The sequence below is a fragment of the Prinia subflava genome, chromosome 12, assembly GCF_021018805.1.
Source record: "Prinia subflava isolate CZ2003 ecotype Zambia chromosome 12, Cam_Psub_1.2, whole genome shotgun sequence".
NCBI lineage: Eukaryota > Metazoa > Chordata > Aves > Passeriformes > Cisticolidae > Prinia > Prinia subflava.
The window spans coordinates 11,859,138-11,878,123 of record NC_086258.1 but is presented as its reverse complement, the minus strand read 5'-3'; the positions used below and the strand labels follow the sequence as shown (position 1 = coordinate 11,878,123).

General features: G+C 59.6%; 1 protein-coding gene across 11 annotated transcripts in view; it reads left to right on the top strand.

Annotated features, from left to right (window-relative positions):
- The window catches only part of RBFOX3 (RNA binding fox-1 homolog 3), a 129,464-nt gene that overhangs the window by 30,480 nt on the left and 79,998 nt on the right, over window positions 1-18,986 (top strand). Inside the window, exon 1 of one of the 11 annotated variants that reach the window (XM_063410012.1) lies at window positions 152-336. The exons of the other annotated variants lie outside the window; for them this stretch is intronic. The gene's annotated coding sequence lies outside the window, so the exon portion shown is untranslated. Of the gene's footprint in view, window positions 1-151; window positions 337-18,986 lie in introns of those variants that run through there. 11 annotated transcript variants of the gene reach the window in all.

The window sequence follows — 18,986 nt, the reverse complement described above, 5'->3', positions numbered from 1 at the left end:
CGCCGGGCTCGGTTCGGGGGAGGCAGAGGGTCCCGAGCCCCCCTTCACGCTCGGGTCTCCCCGGAGAGGGAGGGAGGCAGGGAGGGGACCCCGGCGGGGGGCGGCAGCCGCGGGGCGGGGCCGGGGGCGGGCGCGCGCGCTCGGTGGCTCCGGTGGCGCGGGCGCAGCCGCGTGCGAGGCGGCCCCGGTGAGCGCATCCCGGAGAGCCCGACCCAGCCCAGAGAGAGAGCCCGACCCGCCGCCGGGCTGCCCCGGTCGCCGCTGCTCGGGAGATGCCGCTCGGCGGGCGGGGACCCGCGGCCGCCCTGCGCCGCCGCGGCGGGGACGTCTGAGCGCGTGAGTTACCGGGGGCGGCGGCACCGTCGAACCCCCGCCCGGCGGCACCGGAGAGGGAGCGGGGGGGCGGCGGGTGGGGGCGGCGAAGTTCCGCCGGGGCGGCCCTGGGGAGGGATGCCCACCGAGAGCCGCACCGGGAGTCACAGCGGCAGCCCCGGGGCGGCGCTGCCGGAGCGCATCCCGGGGAAAGCTGGCGGCTCCGGGAGCAGCGGGGGAGGCCGGGGCGGCAGCGTCCACCCCGGCACCGGGCGGTCCCCGCTGCGCTCCGGGATCGGTTCCGTGGCAGCCGTGCCGGAGCCCGTGAGGGTTCGAGGCTGAGCCGGCCCGGTCAAGGGGCAACGCGCGATGTGCGAGGGGGCCCATTAAGTTTGCGTTAAGGATTCGTAATGCCCCTTAATTAGGGGCAGCTGCGAGCAGAAACCTGGCGCTAATTGTTGCCGCAGCCTCCAGGTGAAGGTGATTGTAGGAAAAAGTTGGGTGAGGTGGAGTCTGGACAAAGGAGGAGAACGAGAGGGTCTCGTTTGGGCTGGGTGAGCTGTGGGGCAGAGTCAGGCAAGCGAGGCAGCTTTCCCTGGGCTCTTCTTCTCCTGGATTCCTGCCTGTCTCCAGGAATTTCATTGCAAGATGGGCTCCCTGTGCAGGTATGTGCGCCGGGAGGGTCGGGAGGATGGCGAAGGCCCTTCGGGGGTCACCTGGGTGATGTGTGTGATGTGTGGAAGTGCCTGGTGCCGTTCTCCGTGTGGAAGTGCCCAGTGCCGTTCTCCAGGCGTTCTCCCGGTCCCCAGAGGTGTGCGTGCCAGGAGCTGCACCGCGCTCAGCACTCGCAGCGTCGCTTGCAGCGTCACCTCCGAACGCCAGGGCAGATCTGAAGTAAACAGCCGCGGTGGGGTCGGGGCAGAGGTGTGGGGCAGGCCGGGGACGGGCAGTACCTGCCCGGAGCAGGGGGCACGGATCCCTCCTTTCGGGGGGAGCAGCCTGGCAAGGCGTTGGCAGCGCTCGTGTGTGCGGGTGGAGGGATGGGGGGAGCAGGGATTTCTCAGCTTCTCACTCCAGTGAGCGTGGCATTAACAATCCCAGCTATTTTCGGCTGCTTTTGGTGAAGGTTTGGCATTCACTCGCTGCCTCCAGAGATGCCTGGCACTGGGGCAGGGCACAGTGGCTGCTGTGCTGTGTCCTGGGGGCCCCAGCCCAGGGTGGGCAAAGATCACCAATGGGGAGCACCTTGTTCTTTTTCTCATCTGACCCGTCGTTCTCTGGGATGCCCAGGATTTGTGGTTCTGCTCTCAGTGTTTTGGGGTGCGTCCTGCTGCTCGGTGCTGTTTGCAGTCTGGCCATACCCAGAGCCAGAGGCCTGGCCGTGCTGGGTACAGTGCAGAGAGGAGGGCACACTGCTTCCCAAACAGCTTCCTGTTCTCAGGCTAAAATGGTTGAGGCATGATAAATCCTCACAAAGCAAGAAATTAAGGCTGTTTTTCTGGATAACAGATGGAGAAAGAGCCTGGAGTTGATAGTTTTCAGGGAGGGCTGATTGCAGTGGCTGGGGCTGGCAGGGCTGCCTGGCCCTGGCTGTTGGTCGTAGCTCATTCCTGGCTCTGGGGAGAGGTGCCGAGCCTCTGCTGTTCCACAGAAAATACTGAAGAATTTTTATTCCCCCCCATCTTTTGGAATGATCTGTGTGGTTGTTTGGCGCTGCAGGGAGCCCTGGCACAGGGCACACACCCGGGTGGCCGCAGCAGCCTGTGAACCTCTGCCAGTTGTGTCGGGGACAGAGGGGCTGGGGAGCCCCAGGCTGGCAGTGGCAGCTCGTGCTCCTCCCTGGTGGTTTGGGCTCCGTGTGGGGACAGGCGTTGCAGGACAGAGGAGCTGAAGGAGCTGTTGCTGCCAGACCCCTCCCTGAGAGCCCGCTTGGTGCGAGGCTGGCGTCTCTCCTGGGCCTGGTGACAGGGCTGTGGCAGTGCCTCTCCTGTCCTTTCCTGCTGCTCCTGGGCAGCCTGGGAGGTTTTAGAATACTGACCCTTGCTCTCTGTGGTGCCCCCTTTGGAAAACCACTCTTCCAGCCTCCCTCCCCAGACTCAGCCAGTGATGTGTGCTCCGTACCCTCATGCAGCCCCTCCGTGACAGGGGCTGGGGCTTTTCTCGTTCCCAGTTTCAGTTTCTCCATCTCCCATCACTAGAACATGTCGTCCTGAATTACCAGGATGACATCCCAGGCGCTGGGATGGCTGGCAGCCTGTGCTGGTGGCAGAGCCTGTCTCTCCACACAGCTGCTGCTGCTTTGCCACTCTGCCCTGCACAGCAGGATTCCTCGTTGCCACCCACGATGGGACAGGTGAGTTCTTTTGCCACCCTGGCTGAGGGGAATCTCCCCAGCTGGAGTGGGGCTTGAGCCAGCTGGGGGTGGTGAGGGTCCCCTCAGTGCCTTCTCCAGAAGCTTGGGCCAAATTGCTCCTTTGGTGAGTAAAGGTTTTCAGCTGTGCGTTCCTTGAATGAGTTTGCCGGCACAGCTCTCAGCTGCTCAGCTGACGGTGGATAAATCCCTCTGAAGGTTATTGAGATAATAAAAGGCATGAGGGAAGTTCCGTAATTTATTTGAGTTCTCTTTTAATTTACAGCCTTACAGGGTGAGAGCTCAGTGGATAATGAGTCCTTATGGCAGATCTGCTCCTTTCCAAGGGCCGTGGCAGAGAAAGGGGAGCTGGCGGGGAGGTTTGAGCCAGGGAAGGTGGAGGGGGTTGTGCTGCAGGTGCTGCAGTCGTGGAGCTGTGGCTGTGCCGTGCTGGGAGCCTGGAGCTCCTTGGGCATCTCCACGGAGCTGCTGCCAGCCGAGAGCTCTTCCATGGGGGTGCTCCGTCCCTGGCTGCGCTGGGATGCTCGGTGCTGCTGACAGCAGCTTCTCCTTCCTCCCTCCTCTCGCTGAACAGCCAGCGGCTGCTGTTGGTGCTGTTCCAGTGCTTTCTGCTGGAATTGTTTGAGGTATTTTGGGATGTGTGTTCCTGCAAATTAATTGACAGGCTGGGATACCAGATGAGGAAGCAAAATCGTCTTCTCTGTCGCTGTGTTAGTTATTGAGCTTGCAGTTGTTTTGAACTCTAATAAACCAGGCTGAAGGCAGCTCTCGCCTTTGCTGTGCTCACACACAGATGCTCCAGGCATCCTTGGCTCTTCCCAACTAGACAAGATTGAATTTCTAACGGGTAGAAATGCGCACAGGAGCGCAGAATCCCTTTTCCTGTTCCATTATCCACAGTGGATGTGTCCCCTCCTGCTGCCACCCTTGTCACCTGGGAGGTTTAGGGGCTGAGATGATGGATCCCGAGTGGGAGGAAGGGGATCCAGAGGGTTTCCTTGATGGGAAAGGCTGGTTTCTCTCAGTGTTTTGTTGTTGGTTTTCCCAAAGGTGGAAGGAAATGCACACTCCCATGGGCCCTGCCAGATTGCCTGCATTTCCTTTCTAGGATGCTTTTGCACCTGGGGAAAAAAAAAATAAATAAAGGCTCTTTTGGAATCTGGGCTGATGCTGCTGTGGGAGGTGTGAGATGCTGGGATGAGGATGGGGATTTCCAAGCCCCAGCAGTTCCCTCCTCTCCTGCCTGTGCTGCTGTGCCCAGCACTGCCCAGGCAGGAGGTGGGGGTAAAATGGGATTTATGTATATAAGAGGACCCGGACTAGTGGATTTTGAATGGAACCACTGCTGCTCCCTCTGGACAGTCTGATGGATTTGGGGGTTCCTGAAAGTGGGAATCTGGGCAGTGGCCTGGGAGCTGTCATCTACCAAAGTTATCAGAGGGACCTGTGAGTGTGTCCAGAAAAACAGGGCAATTGAAGCCAAGGAAGTCACCACAGCTGGAATTTATGGAAGAGATAAAACAACTTTTGACAACAGACTCAGCTCCCAGCAGCTCCTCTGCAGCAAGAGAGAATATTTTCCTCCTGTTGGATCAATAAACAATTAATTCTAAAGCAGGAGCTGGAGCAAAAGGGAGAGTTTTCCAGGCTCCTAAACTCTTAATCAAGCTCTGGGTGAAACACAGATGTGAGAATCTGAGACCTGCTGATAAAATCTTGACCTTGATAACAAGTTTCTCAGTTCCTGGGCCATGGATGATACTGCCTTGGCTGAATAAATCCTCTTGTAAATATAGAACTTGTTCCCCAATATTTGTGCTTCCAATGTGTTTAATGGAGCTTTGCTTAATAATCTGCTTCAAAACACTGACTTTCTCCACACATTTTAATTGGATTCTAATTCCCATTCAGAATCAGCCTAAATTAAATGTGTTTAAAAATATAGTAAATAATACTTACCATTCACTCTTACCATAAGCTGTGAAAATAAAGACTCAAATAACCCTTCAAAGCTGCTCGTGGTGCAGCCCTCTCCTTAGCAGAAACCCTTTGCCTAGCTGTGCCAGTCTGGGGATTTGTGCCCAGCTGGGCTCAGGGAGCTCTCGGTGTTCTCTGGGGCTCAGACTGGGGGGCAGGAGGGCAGAGCCGGGGTGATGGCATTGCTGTCCTGTGTCTGTGGGTTTGGGAGGTCCCAGCTCACTGCTGACAAACCTTTGGCTCTGCCAGCTCCTCCTGCTGCTGAGACTGATGGCAGTGGGGTTCTAATGGAGTTGCCCCAAACACTGCTGGGGTGCAGCCACTGTGGGTGTGTGCTCTTGGGTTGTGGGTGCGCTCCAGCACGGTCTGTTTGTGGCATGGGCGGCTCTGCTCCCTCTCCAGGGCTTACTGGGGTCGTCCAAGTGAGGTTTCCCTGTTCTGCAGGAAAAAGGGCTGAGGCACCTCTCAGGGTCTGTGCTGTGGGCAGTGACGGCAGCTCTGCGCCTCAGGGATGTGAGCTGCTGGGGTGGGCACTCCTTTGGCTGCTTCCTGGCCCTGGGATGGTGATCCTGGAGGTCAGGGTGCCACTGCCTGGTGCCTGAGTCCCTCTCTGGCAGGATCAGGAATGCAGGGCTCTATGTGCAGGTGTTCAGCATTCAGGGGTGGTGGATGAACCTTCCCCCGTGCCAAGGGGGCTGTGGGCAGCCCAGGGCACCTGCTGCAGCCACCAGGATCCAGGCCCAGGCGGGTGCATGGGATGCTCCTGTGGGCAGTGCTGGGGCAGGAGGCAGCGTGCTGGCGTGGCATCATGTGGCACTGGTGGGGCTCTCCCCGTGTCCCCTCCACAGGAACAGGGCTCGGGGTGCAGCTGCCAGAGCCCCCGAGCCATGAGCAGGCGGGGGCTGCCTGGGAAGGCTCTCACAGCAGATCCATCTGCGAAGGTGCTTCACGGACTATGCAAATCCCAGCGTGGAGAGGCCGAAATTGTTCCGTGCATTGCCAGGTTTTTTTTTTAAATAAAGCTCTCTCCAGTATATTGCAGGAGTAATTAGGAATCCTGAGCTGGCTGGATCTCGATCTTTATAGCAACACAGCTGATAAAGCATGATTCAGGGACCTCGTTAGCTTTTTTTAAAGAAGTTTTTATTTAACTTCCGTGAAGTTGCCATGGTTACCCCTGTGCATGGCTTCCCTGCCTCTCCTGCCTTGAGTGCAGCTGCCAGCGTTGAGAATTAAACATCTACATTTGGAGCAGCCGTGGCCTCCCCGCGCCGCCATCCTGGGGCTGGGGAGCCTTGTCCCTTTGCCCACCCTGGAAAAGGCTCCTGTTTGAGCTGTTTGATGTGGTAAAGCTCAGCCTGGGCTGTCCAAGAGCTTTTTTCTGGAGCAGGCAGGGAAGGGGGCTGCTCTGTTGGTGTCATTGGTGACACAGAACGTGCCACGGTCACACGCTGCTGGGCACCAGCACAGCCTGGAGGCTCCTGCTGTGACACAAAGCTGCCACAGGGCACGGGAGGCACTGGGAGCAGGGGCCTGAGTCCCATCTCACTGTGGTTCCCCTGTCCAGGAGCCAGTGGAGGCAGGAGGTTTAATGAGTCCCAAATGAGTTGCCCTCGATCCAGCGCAGGGAGGTCACAGATGTGGGCACAGGGGTGCCCAGTGGGGTGCGAGATCAGCCCATTTCTGTGACGATGGCTGTGAGGTAAGATACTCACAGAGGTGCTTTGTGACTGTGTGCCGTGAGCCAGGCAAACCCTGGGGCTGGGGACCCAGGGAGGCAGCAGCCACCCCCTCGCTCAGCTCTGGCTGCTGGGGGGATGCTGGAGCCTCCAGAAGGGACAGTGGACCCTTGAGCAGTTGTTGGATGACAGGGTGGAGCTGTGCTGTGTCCTGCCAGTGCGGGGCTGTGATCTCTGCTGGCAGGGGCACAGGGCTGGCAGTGCCCGGTGCTGCTGCTGCGCCCCTCCCGTGCCCGCGGCGCTGGCCAGGTGACGGGGACCTCGCGCTGGGCTGGCGGGGGTGGCCATCTGTCCGGGCAGGGCTGGACTCTGTCCTCATTCTGTCAAAGTTTTGTCAAGCTTCCCCCCTGCTCCTCTTGGCGTTTTCAGCAGTGGAGGGTGGGAGGGTGCGTGGGAAGTGAAGCCGCACCAGAAATAATCCTGCGCGTCCAGGGTGCGAGCGGCGCTGCGGGGAGGCTCTGCTCCCCTGCCCGCCGGCTCCTCACCGGGGTCACAGCGTCCCCAGGCTGGGGGGAACAGCTTTGATGTGTTTGTCTCCCCGTCTTCTTCCTCCTCCCTTCCTTTATTTCTCTTTTCCCTTCTCCATTTTCCCTCCCGATGAAAGATTTTCTCGCAGTGTCAAGGCAATGTGACCTGGTTCCGTAATAAAGAGGAGGCTTATTAGAATTAAAGCCCAACAGTGTTAAAAAAGCAATCTTTGCAAGATTGAGGCCATGAGGGAATTGTAAATTCTCAGCAAAGACCTCATTTAAAGACTGGGATGAAAACACATGCGTGTGCATGCACCGAGGCCTGGCACTGTGAGGGCACATCTGGTTCAAGAAGAATTTTGGGGAGGATGAGGGATTGGAGCAGCCCTTGGCTCCTCATGGCTTTGCTCAGGATCCTCCTGCTGGTTGGGCACGTTGGTGGCTGTGCTGGCTCCGTGGATATCGCTTGAGTTTGGATTTGTTTTCCTTGTTCTCCGGGGATCCCCTCCCGTATCCCCCCTCTGCTGCTTCCCCGCCCAGCCCCTCCTGGCGCAGCCGCCCACCGGCGGCGGGGTGGGTGCGATGGCAGCCGGTGAGTCAGGCTGCCCGGGCTCCCCCGGCTCAGCACAGCCCTCCTCCCGCTGCTCTCCACAGAAATTCCCCTCGGGGGGAGATGGGTGCCGGAGCCTGGATGGGGTGTCCCTCCCTGGGGCGAGGTGTGCTGCCTTCGTGGACCCCCTTGCCCTGTGGGTGCTGTGTGCCGAGGGTGCCCCGGCAGATGCAGATGAGGGCTCCCAGGGGCTCCTGGTGTCCCCAGGGCAGAGGGTGCCGTGGCTTTGGCCTCATCCTGCCCAGGCCACTTTTCCCTCCTGCCTGTCTCATTGGACGGGACCTCTCCTTGGTGTCCAGGGAGCAGCGAGTGCGCTGCGGTGCCGGGGAGAAGGGAAGGGCTGTGGTGGGCAGCAGGTGAAGACACCCCACTCCCCTCCCTCCTCCTCCACGGCTGCAGAGCAGCAGAGCTGTGGGAAGGCCCGGAGCCCCTGCTGTGGGAGCGGAGGGGTCCCCGCTGGTCCCCACGGGGGTCTGTTGTCACGATTTGCTGTTGTCTGTGTAATTAGAGAGCCGGCTCTCCTGGTGGGGCTCCGCCGCGCACACCAGCGGTGCAGCAGGACGAGGCGATGGCAGCAGCCCGGGGAGGGCTCCAAGGGTGTCCGGGGGCTCCGGCCCCAGGCCGGGCTGAGGGAGCCCTCACTGCCAGCTGGGGGGCCCAGGGCTCCTATCCAGTGATGCCCAAGGTCAGTGGAGGCTCTCGGTGAAGCGAATCCTCAGAGATGAGGGATGGAGCTGCCCTCTCCACGGGTTCGTGTCTGGGGCCGTGGCTGAGGCTCCCTCAGTGCCCGTCCTGCCGGGTCCCGGGGAGCCCTGCTCCTTGCCCTGCTCCTTGCCCTGCTCCTTGCCCTGCTCCCTGGGCACCTGCAGAACCAGCTGTGCCCGAGGGACAAACACACCAGTGCCAGGATCCTGCCAGCGGATGGGACACCCAAGGGTGTTTTCCCCCAGGTCCCACTCAGGTGTGGGGCAGACAGGGCAGTTCCTGGGTGGCTGTGCCGCGCTGCTGGGGTGGATGGGGGTGGTTCAGCTGTCGCTGTTGTTGTCAGTCCTGCCCCAGGGTATTTTTAGTGAGCCGGAGCTGTGCCCAGCTCTGCGCTGCTCCTCAGCACCTCCACACCTTGCAGGGGAGTCTCTGACAGGGCTGGAGCAGATCCCTGCCCTGCTGCCTGTGGCCTGGAGGAGCAAGGCTGGCACTGCCACCTCTCCCTAACGTGCCATTAATGTAATGTCTTGTCCAGGAGCCTTTCCTGCAGGATAAATGGCCTTTCCATCCAGAGCCTGCGTGAATTACGCTGACGTTTTTCTCCTGAGTAGATGTGTGTAGGGGAGCTGGGTGTTGGATTGGTGAGAGGCAAGAGAAGCAATCTCTGGGAGGCCATCAATTTGGATTAGGCTTTGTGGACTGGGATGGAGGGTAATCACCATCCTTCATTTCAGAGAGGTAAGAAACAAGTCAGCTTCTTTATGGATCATTATAGCTGCAGCAGGAATTGCTTCCACCTTGGCCATGGCACGGATCCCGCCGGGCGCAGGGGGTGGAGGAGGGTGTAAAGCCGAAGGGGGGAGCTGGCTGCAGCTTTGGAAGGATGAGCCAGACCCCAGCCTCGCTGGGTGCTGCTGCCACGTTCCTTCCTGGATGAGATGGCTCTGCTGGAGGGGTTTATTTCTGTCTCCCTCCCACCCTCGCAGCTGGAGTCGGTCGAGGGGAGCTGAGTGGTGGGAGTCAGTGAGGGAGCAAACACTCCCCAGGACGCTGGGCTGGGCTCCGGGTCTGTCTGGGGTGGGACCGCATCCATTCCCCTTGCAGTGCCCCTGGCCTCGGCTGGGCTTCCACCAGCAGCGTCTGGCAGTGCTGGTTCTTTGATGGTGTGAACCTCAGCATCGTCCCCTGGCAGGGCAGAGGTGACAGGAACCGGCCGCTGCCCGGCTCCATCGGCACCGCATCCCCCTTGAGCTGTGGCGCGGGGAGTGTCGGCATCCCGCAATCCCGGCCCGGGAGGGGCCCGGCCGGCTCCCGGCTCTGTCGGTGCCGTGTCCCTGGTCCCGGGCTGCCGTGGCAGTGGCGGCGCGCTCCCGGCGCGCTGACAGCCGCGCTCCCGGGCATCCTCCGCCGCCGCCCGCGCACGCCCACGCGCAGCGGCGATGAAAGGCACAGCCCGTAAACAGCGGAGAGGAGGAGGGATGGGATGGGGTGGGATGGAAATGGGGCAGCGGCCGAGCTGGGGGAGCCGAGCTGAACCAGCCGAGCCGAGCTGGTGGGGTCGGTGCTCTGCTGCCAGCCGGGGTGGGAGCTGCTCGGGGCCAGCGGGGAGGAGAGAGCTGCTGTGGCCTCGCTGGGCGAAGGCCTCCCCTCCTTCCCTCCCTCCCTTTTGTTTGTACTTTTCTTTTCTTCTTTTTTTTTCTTTTTTCTAATATCTGAGTGCTTCATTTTCCAGAAGCTGTCATTTTACATAAACCTCTCAGCGAGGTACATCCATTCCCACTGCCAAAATCTCCATATCAAACACTTGTAACACGGCACTGAACTGACAGCCCTGCCTGTACACGCTCCGTGCCTGTACAAAGGGATGCTGCGTCGGGAGGGATATAAATACACGCTGGAACGACACGCAGCGCGCTCGCCCGCCAGCTCTGCTGCCCTGCTCTCGCTGCCCAGCTGAGATTTAGCTGAAGCCTCTGCACAGGCACCCACAGGCCCCTGGTGGCACCACAGCACCCACAGCGGGTGGCAGGGTGCCCGTGGGCTGCCTCGCCGAGGCCGTGGTGCCGCTGGGGCGTTGTGTGCACTGAGCTGTGGGTTTGGGAGCCCCTGGCAGTGATTCCTGCAGCCCCTGTGCCTGGGGAACCTTTGCTGGTGCAGTCCTGGCGCTGAGTGCTGGCTGTGGTGGGGCTCCTGCTGCCCAGGTGCTGGCAGGATGCTCCTTCCCATCAGGCTGAGGTGCTGCTGGGGCACGGGGGGCCCAGGGTAACCCAGACACTGTGGTGCAGCAGGAGTGGGGCTGCTTGGCCTGAAACTCTCTCTGTGCCTCAAATCCTGTTTCAATGGGAGTAGAGACAGAGTGTGTTAAGCAATCCAACTGCTTCCTTTTCAAACAAAATTATTTTCTTCTGGATGAAGTTCAAATCCAACCCCAAATCCCTGTTTCTTTGCAAAGGAGAAGGAAGGAAATGCAAAACATGCTCCCCACCCCCCAAGTCTATCAGTCTTGCAGCTGATGAGCAGAACCATTCCTGCTCATCCTGGGATTCCCTCCCTCCTCGCTGCAAGGACGTCGCTGCCGTCGGCAATGGCGCCGTAGCCGAGTTCTGTCACGCTGGCTGTGAGCTCCAGCTGCTCCCCAGGACGGGACCTGCTCATCTGGGCAGGCACTGGAATGCTGGAGCAGGTCCCAGGGGAGCACTGGGAGCTCCTGTGGTCCCTCACCCCCCTGGTCCTGCTGGGGTGCACTGGCTGGTGATGTGGCTGTCACTGGCAGGGCTGTAATGCTGTGCTTGGTGATTTCTGCTGCTCTTCCAGATGAGGACCTTGATGTGGGAAAGATGACACTTTTTTTTTTTTAATGTAATACCATTGAAATGGTTTTTGAGTTCATTTTGGCAAGTTTGATGATAATTTTTTCAGCACCTCAACTGGGAGAGACAGGTCCGTGCTCTGCTCTTCTGCTTTCCACACTAGGAAGCTCAGGACTTGAGATGTTTCTGGGCTGAGCTGTTTCCATGCTCAGGAATCCCCTGAGATCTCTGGCCCCAGCTAAGGCAATAGTGGCTCATAAATGAGGGAGTGTGTTGGTTGTGTCCCCAAAGCTCCTATACCCCCAGCTCTGCTGCTGGAGCTGTGGTGATGCTCTAGGTCAGGTCTCTGCAGACCCCAGCCCTGCTGGAGCTGCCAGCAGAGGGTTTGCTGTGCTGTGCTGCAGCTGGGGAAGGTCCATGGGGGCTGCGATGCAGTTGTGTTGCCCCAGCCGTGCGTGGGGAGGGCACAGTTGCAGCCAGACGTATCACGGGGGTGGGTGGGTGGGTGAGGTGCCTCTGCTCTGCCTTGTGCTGCGCCTCCTTCCAGCCAGGATGAATCAGCCTTTCCCAAGGACCTGTGAGCAAGCTGCCACCACTGTGGCCTTGGGTCCCTGGGGAGTCACAGCCCTCCCTGGGCAGGGAGCCATGAGGTGAGGGCAGCGGCAGTGCCAGCTGCGATGGCATCTGCTGCTCTTGCTGGCAGAAGGCACAGACCTCGACGTTTGTGTCCCCAAACTGCTCTGAGCAGAAAGAAGGGCACCGTGCTGGTGGTGCTGCTGGCACTGAAGTGCAGCTGCTGGGGGCTCTGCCATCCCTGAGGGGCTGCTGCACCCTCGGGGTCCCACTGCAGGCTCGGGCAGTCCCCACAGCCCAGGGCTGGGGTTTGCTTTTCCCAGGATGGAGGGAGCTATCCTGGCCGGCCCCTGGCACATGGCCCAGCCCAGAGCGCCGTGGCTGCCCTGAGGGGAGGTGAGGGTCTCTCCGGCCCCTGGCTCTGTCCCTGCCAGGACCTGCCCCTGGGTCCTTGCCCGCTCTCCTGCTGCCAGTGGCAGCTGCTGCTGCTGAGCCCAGCCGGGAGCAGCCCCCGGTGCCAGCTGCCTCCGGGCCACCTTCCCTCTTCCCTGCGTGGTCCGGAGGCTTTTCCCTCCCTCCCACTGGTTTGTGCTCCTGCGGGATGCTGGCGTGGGGGGCGCAGGGATGGGGGTTTGGCTGGAGCCGGGCTGTGAGCGAGGGAGGGAAGTTGGGCTCTGCTGGCAAAGTTTCTGCCCGTTCATCACGGGCGAAGGGATGTTTTGGTACGTGCTGATTAACTGCCTCCTCCCGATGTGCCATGGCGAGATGAAATATGAACAACTGCATTCTTTGACTTAAAATTTAATTAAAACTATATATCAAAAACGTGAGACCCCAGGCTTAATAAAACCTGATAAAATTATACTAATACACTTCAATTTCAATCCAAGGCTTCCTGATGGAAGAGCGTGAGAGGCTGAGCCTGTAACTAGATTAGAAACACCTCCTATGCAATATTTATGGTGCTGTCCTGCTTGAGATGCATGGCTGCCGAGGAAGGCTCTGACACCGTGATGAAGAGGAGTTGTCAGCCTGGCTTATGCGCAAACAGGAGAGAGGGCAAGATCGTACGGGCTGTTCCTGGTGGGGGAGAGGGGCCTGGGCAGGGGATGAGCTCATGGAGGGAGGGAAGGAGGGAGGCTGCTCCCCCCGTGCTGCTGAGCCCTGGGGATGATCCCTGTCTGTGGCACAGTGGCCCAGCAGCTGAGAGCTGGGGTGAATTGAGGGGTGGCCTCTGCCCGCAGGGCCCCTGACAGCTGCTGGTGGCTGTGGCCACTTCACCTTTGCAGGTGATTTATTGAGGGAGGATTAGCAGCTCAACCATTGCCTGTCAGCTGGGGGAAACGAGCTGGTTTGTTCCATGTGCAGGAGTGTGGCCATGCCAGCAGGAATGGGGGCCACCAAGCTGCTGGGGAGTGCCTCTGCTCCAGGCAGGAACCTGCAGGAGCACTCAGTTCCCCACGAGGTCCTCTCTAGCAGGTTCCCTCTGGCACAACCCAGAGCATCGCTGCTGTTGGAGCCTTTCCGTGCTCTCCCATATGCACAGAATTTCACTTTTGGGTGGAAATGCCCCGGATTTGTGCCTGCAGAGGCGTTGGTGGCTGGGGGTGTCACCCCGCACTGTTCAGAGGGATCTGGGGTCAGCAGCAGGGCTGGCTGTGGCACAGGCGGCTGCCGGCAGCTCGGGCAGAATGTTAATGTGGAGCATAAATCCTGGTGAGACAGGGGAGGTCAGAGCAGGGAGGCAGGAGCAGTAAAGCACTGCAGGCACAGAGGCTCCGTCCTTAGAGGAGAACCCAGGGGCTCCTCACTGAGCACAGGGAGAATGGGCGGTGATGTTACAGGGCTGGGTGCCCGTGGAGCGGCGCAGGGTTGGGGCTGTGGTGCTCGGTCTGCGGTGATGCCGCCAGCGGGGCAGGGGCCTTTCTGCCACCTTGCATGCCCTGGGTCCTGCCTGAGCTCCTCCTGGTCTGGTTCCCTCCTGGGCGAGGTCAGTGTGCAGCCTGGGCTCGGACAGGCTGCTGAGCAGGGGCTGCCAGAGCCCTCTGTTGGCTCTGGGGGCCGAGACCTGGCAGTGCCCAGCGGTCTGTGCCCGTCTCCTGCAGCTGCCCCCACCACTCCCCCCTCTGCTCTCCCTTCCAGGTGAGCGGGCACGCGTCCCCCTGGAGCGCTGACGTGTGCTGGTGCTCCTCCAAGGCTGTGGCAGCAATTCCAGCAGCCAGCGGCCTGGCATGACCCCGGAGCTGGGAGAGGGGGGTGAGGTGGGCACTCAGCTGGCAGAGAGCCCCTCCCTGGGCAAGAGGGGACGCGACAGGCAGCAGGATCAGCTCTGCCAGCCACAGGCTCCCTGCTCCCTTGCCCCCTCTCCGAATCCCTGGGGAACTGGAAGTAAGGGCAGAGCAAAAGGGGAAGGGATGGGGTTTGTGTGCTGGTGCCCATCCGTGCCACCTCCCCACATCCTTCCTTGCCCAGGCTGTGCCTGGGTTTATCCCTCCCACTGCCCCTCTCCCAGCCCCGTGGGGCCAGCGCTGCTCCCTGCTCTGTGGAGCTGTATTTTCAGAGACTGTGGGGGATGTCGTGTGTGTAAAATTAGCGCTGCCTTGTTAGTGCTTCTCAGGCTAATTCGGAGTGAAATGCTTTAGCAGCGGTGGGCTGATTCTATCAGGAGAACAAGAACTAATTAAATTCACTCTGACCATCAAGCAGTAAATTATTTATACCCAGACAGATGCAATCTAATCTGTAGTGTCCAGCCCCACTGAACCTGCAGCCTCCCTGATTCGGGGTGAGGAGCAGATTAGGCAACAGAGCAGGAGCTGGGAAGGGCACAGCAAGGGTTGCCAGAAAAGGCCAATTTTTTTTTTTCCTTTCTGGTGCCAGTGCTGCAGCAGGACCCCTCCACTGGCACTGCAGCCCCGGGGCCTGCCTGGGGAGCTCTGGAGCATTTGGGGCTGGGAGCTGGAAAGAAACAGGGTGAGCTCCAGCAGCTGCCCATGCTCCTCCATCCCAGAGAGCTGCCACAGACCCACACTGTTGACTGGGGAGGTGTTTGGATGTGGGAGTCCTCCTCCTCCTCCCAGGAGGAAGACCAGGCACAGTCAGAGGTCCTCACCTCTGATTTTGCACCACCGTGCTGTGGCCCCTGTGCTGCTGTGTGATCTCCATCACCCCCTCCCTGTGCCTGCCCAGCCCCAGAGCTCTCAGCCTCAGCTCGGGACAGGTATGAGCCGTTTCCATCTCTGCAGGGGTTTATTTTTTGGTGATCTGACCCGGTGCTTGATGAGATCATTCCTGTCGCACAGTGGAGCCGCAGCTTTCTCTGCCTGAGAGCCGCCGTTCACTCTAATTGTGATTGAGCCGAGATCCCTTTCTCTCCAAACCAAAGGGAAGAGAGAAAAATCATTTGCTGATCCTCTGGGGGTTGTAAAAGATTCTGGCAGCCTGGGAAACAGCTCTGCTTGGGGCTGGGAAAATGGTGTGGTAAAAATGATCTGGTTGTTATGTATGTTAGAGGGACAGAAAGAAGGAATTCCAGAGCAGAGCATCACAGGGATGGCCCTTGTCCCCCCGGGAACGGAGATTTCCATTCTGTCCTCGGGCAGGCGTGGTGTTTGGAGGGCTGGTTTGACTGGGAAGAGCTTGGCTCAGTTCAGGGCAAGAGCCTCTGGAAACACGTCAGGGTCACTGGTGGGTGCCCCCGGGGCCGGGCAGGGAGGGCAGTGCTGGGCTCGGGTGTTCTCCAGCTGCAGCTCCCCAGCAGGCAGGAGCACCTCTGGGGGTGCTGCCCCAGGAGAGAGGGAGGGGTCCCGGTGCAGGGTTTGGGCTCTTGCTGCATTTAACGAGGTGTTTAAGGATAAATCGGCTGTAACCAGTCTGTGCCCATGGGGGCTGAGCTCCTCCGGGCTGGAGCAGGGCTGGTGCTGCCCCGTAATTCCTCCCAGGAGGAGGCAGCACAGGCAGGCTCCAGGGCCGGTGCCGTACTCGCACGGAGCACGCAGGCACTCGGAACCAATCCTCTCCACAAGGCATTTATTTTTCCGTGGTGCTGGAGGTGCAGACGTGGCACAGCCCGGGGGGAGCGCGCTCAGCTCCGCTCCAGCTGTGCCGCGGTTCGGGGTGAGCCCGGCCCGTGTTCGCGTTTGCACCGGTGATTAATCTCTGTAGCAGGGGAGGGATCTCCCGTTATGAATCAGGCTCACAACTCCCGGCACACACATTTCCAAAGCCCCGCTGAACTATTAATCCACGCGGCTCCCTGGGGCAGGGAGGATGGAGGGGGAAATGTCACCTTGCGGCAGGAGAGCTGTGATAGGCAGCCAAGCCAGCAGCTCTGTCTTGGAGATGGCTCCTGGTCTCCAGATCCCACCGATGGACCATGTGGCCTCACGATTGATTTAAAAAGGAGAGGAGGAAAAAAAAAAGGCAACTGCTTCACTCTGGCTTTGCTGCTGATGCTGAGAGGACAGATTTGCCTGCTGGCAGCTCTGCCATTAACTGGATGAGCTACTCAAGTGTGGGTTATGGGTTTGGGATCAGTCTGACTGTGCTGAGCCCAGATGGATGTGTGGCCCGGGATGGGGCCCAGGGGGAGCTGCCAGGCTCTTTTCAGGAGTGGCAGAAGGTGGGATGGAGGAGCCTTCCCTGGGAGCAGATAACCTTGGAAGGGTGAGAAGCTCTTCCAAACTCTGGCCAGGCCCCTCCTGGCTGCGTGAGAGAGATTCATGGGGGGGGAACACGTGCTGCAGCACCCAGCAGCAGAAGGGCTGGAACTGGAGCAAGGGAAGGGAGATGGGAATTGGGTAACAGGAGGTTCCTTCCACTGGGAGGGATGGAGGAATTGGGAATATCCCAGCAGTGCTGGGAGAGGAGCCATGCTTTCAGAGTCTGGGAACAACTTCCAGGCTGCAAATATCCCTTTCCAGCCCCAAAGCTGCCACAAGAATCCTCCCTGCTCCTGCAGGCAGCTGGCACTCATGGCCCTGGCATCCCTGGGCTGCTGTGGCAGCGTGAGAGTGAGCTGGACCCACCAGCTGCCAGCGAGGAGAGGGACTGGGATTTTGGGTTTGGCTCAAAGGATCTCGGACACTGAGCACCAGAAGCTGAAGCAGTCAGGGGTTGCTCCCAACTGCTTCATTTGGGCGGGATACGAGCGCTCACAGCCTGGGATGCCCTCACACTCCCAGCATTGCTGTCTCCTTCCTCCTGGGTGCATCTGACCCGGCAGTGCCAGTGCAGTGCAGGAAACGAAAGCATTTTGATATTTTTTATTTTTATTTTCCATTTTTGCCACAGTTCCGCAGCCCCTCTGTCGCACTCCTTGTTAAGCTGTTAAATCACTCCATTTATTTAGCACGAGCATTGCTGAGAGCTCATTTTTATCTTGGTGAAAACCAGATTTGCTCATGGGCACATAATGAAATTGTATAAATATACCCTTAGCTGGGAATCTAATTTATTTTTCCTGTTCATTATGGGGTAGAAGGCCATTATGAGATGTAGAACTTTTTTTTTCCCCAGTGCTGGAATTGAAGGGCTGGCGCGGGCACTTTTTATACTGATGATTTTGCCCTGATTCAATTTGAAGCTGGTTAGAGCTCAAATACTGAAGCATAATTGACAGAGATGGGTGTGGGTTGCCATGCTAATGTCCTGGCTGTGGCTCTGTGGCAGTGTCAGACCAAGGCCAGGAGGAACCCACGGCCAGTGGGGCACGGCCGGGCACCGCATGTCCGAGATGGGCACGGGAGGGGAAATCCCTGAGCTGGGATCCAAGGGAAGGGAGATCCCCTGAGCTGGGATCTGAGATGGGCATGGGAGGGGAGATCCCTGAGCTGGGATCTGAGATGGGCACACGAGGGGAGATCCCTGAGCTGGGATCTGGGATGGGCACGGGAGGGGAGATCCCTGAGCTGGGATCTGAGATGGGCACGGGAGGGGAAATCCTTGAGCTGGGATCTGAGATGGGCACGGGAGGGGAAATCCCTGAGCTGGGATCCAAGGGAAGGGAGATCCCCTGAGCTGGGATCCAAGGGAAGGGAGATCCCCTGAGCTGGGATCTGAGATGGGCATGGGAGGGGAGATCCCTGAGCTGGGATCTGGGATGGGCACGGGAGGGGAGATCCCTGAGCTGGGACTGGGGGGGCAGTGGTGGCCCAGCCCCGGGGCAGCAGGGAACGAGCCCGTCCCTTTGTCCATCAGCGGGATTGATCTCCGGCGCTATTGATACTGCTATAAAGTCCTGTTTATGGAGCTATAATTAAGCGGGGCCATTTAGCCGGCAGTGTTAAGTGCTGAGCAGATTTATGGCACGGCTCAGCCTTCGGCAGGGTTATATTTCAGCACGAAGCACACCAGGTTTTTATGTGTTCTGCGATTGTGTTCGTGTGACAGTGATTAGTATAATGGGGGCTTCCGGGGTCGTGTTGCCAAGCTGAGGAAACAGCAATTATGGGCTGCTGCAGTATCAACTTAATTGCATCCATTTGCAAGCGCCACGGGCCGGGTGCACGGGAGCAGCTGGCGGGGCGAGCCCTGGCACCCCACATGCACGGGCCTGGCCAGGGGTGGGATCTGAGGGTCTGTCCCCGGGCAGAGCAAGGGGCATCTCCTGTCCTGGCACTGGGACACGCTCAGCTGAACCAAAACCCGCCCGCCCGGGTTCAGGGTCCCCGGTGCTGGGGCAGTGGCTTGGGAGAGCTGGTGGGAATGTGCTTCTGCAGGAGCTGGGGTGCCTCAGGAGCACGCAGGGCTGTGTGATCTCCCCGTGTTTCAGCCCATTGCCCATCTGCCACGGGCAAGCAGCGGTGTGGCCACGCGGCTCCGGCACCCTGGGTGCTCCCAAGGCTTGTCCCCTGGCTGGGGATGGGCAGGCCAAGCTCTGCAGCACAGGGGAGCAGGGACAGAGCGTCCAAGGGCAAAAGGGCCAGCAGTGGATTTGCAGCGGTGCAATTAGAGCTCACCTTGATGTGCACTTGGCAGCCTTCCTTTTGAACTCTCTCCCCTGACGCCTTTCCTGAGATCTGGAGATTTACCAGCTCAGCCCTTCGCCATCCTGATAAGGCACAGGGAGGTTCTGCAGAACAGTTATAGAAACCCAGGGAGGGCTGGCAGTGAGCTTCTCCTGAGCATCAGGAATTCCTGTGCTTTCCCTTGGGCAGGCCCCATCCTTCAGCAGGGCTTGGGGATGCTGGGCTGGCACAGGCAGGGCCTGTGTGTGCCAGGGCTGGCCAGCACCCTGTGCAATTGTGCCACCAGCACCGTGCCATGAGCACCCTGCAGCTCCGTGGGAGCGGGGCAGGGGTGGCTGCGTGCCCTGCTGTGGAACACTGGTCCCTGGGCTGCTGACCTGGAGGCAGTGGAGCATCACGTGGGGCTCATGGATGCACTGCCACAAGTGCAAGGATCACAAGGTCCCTTTCC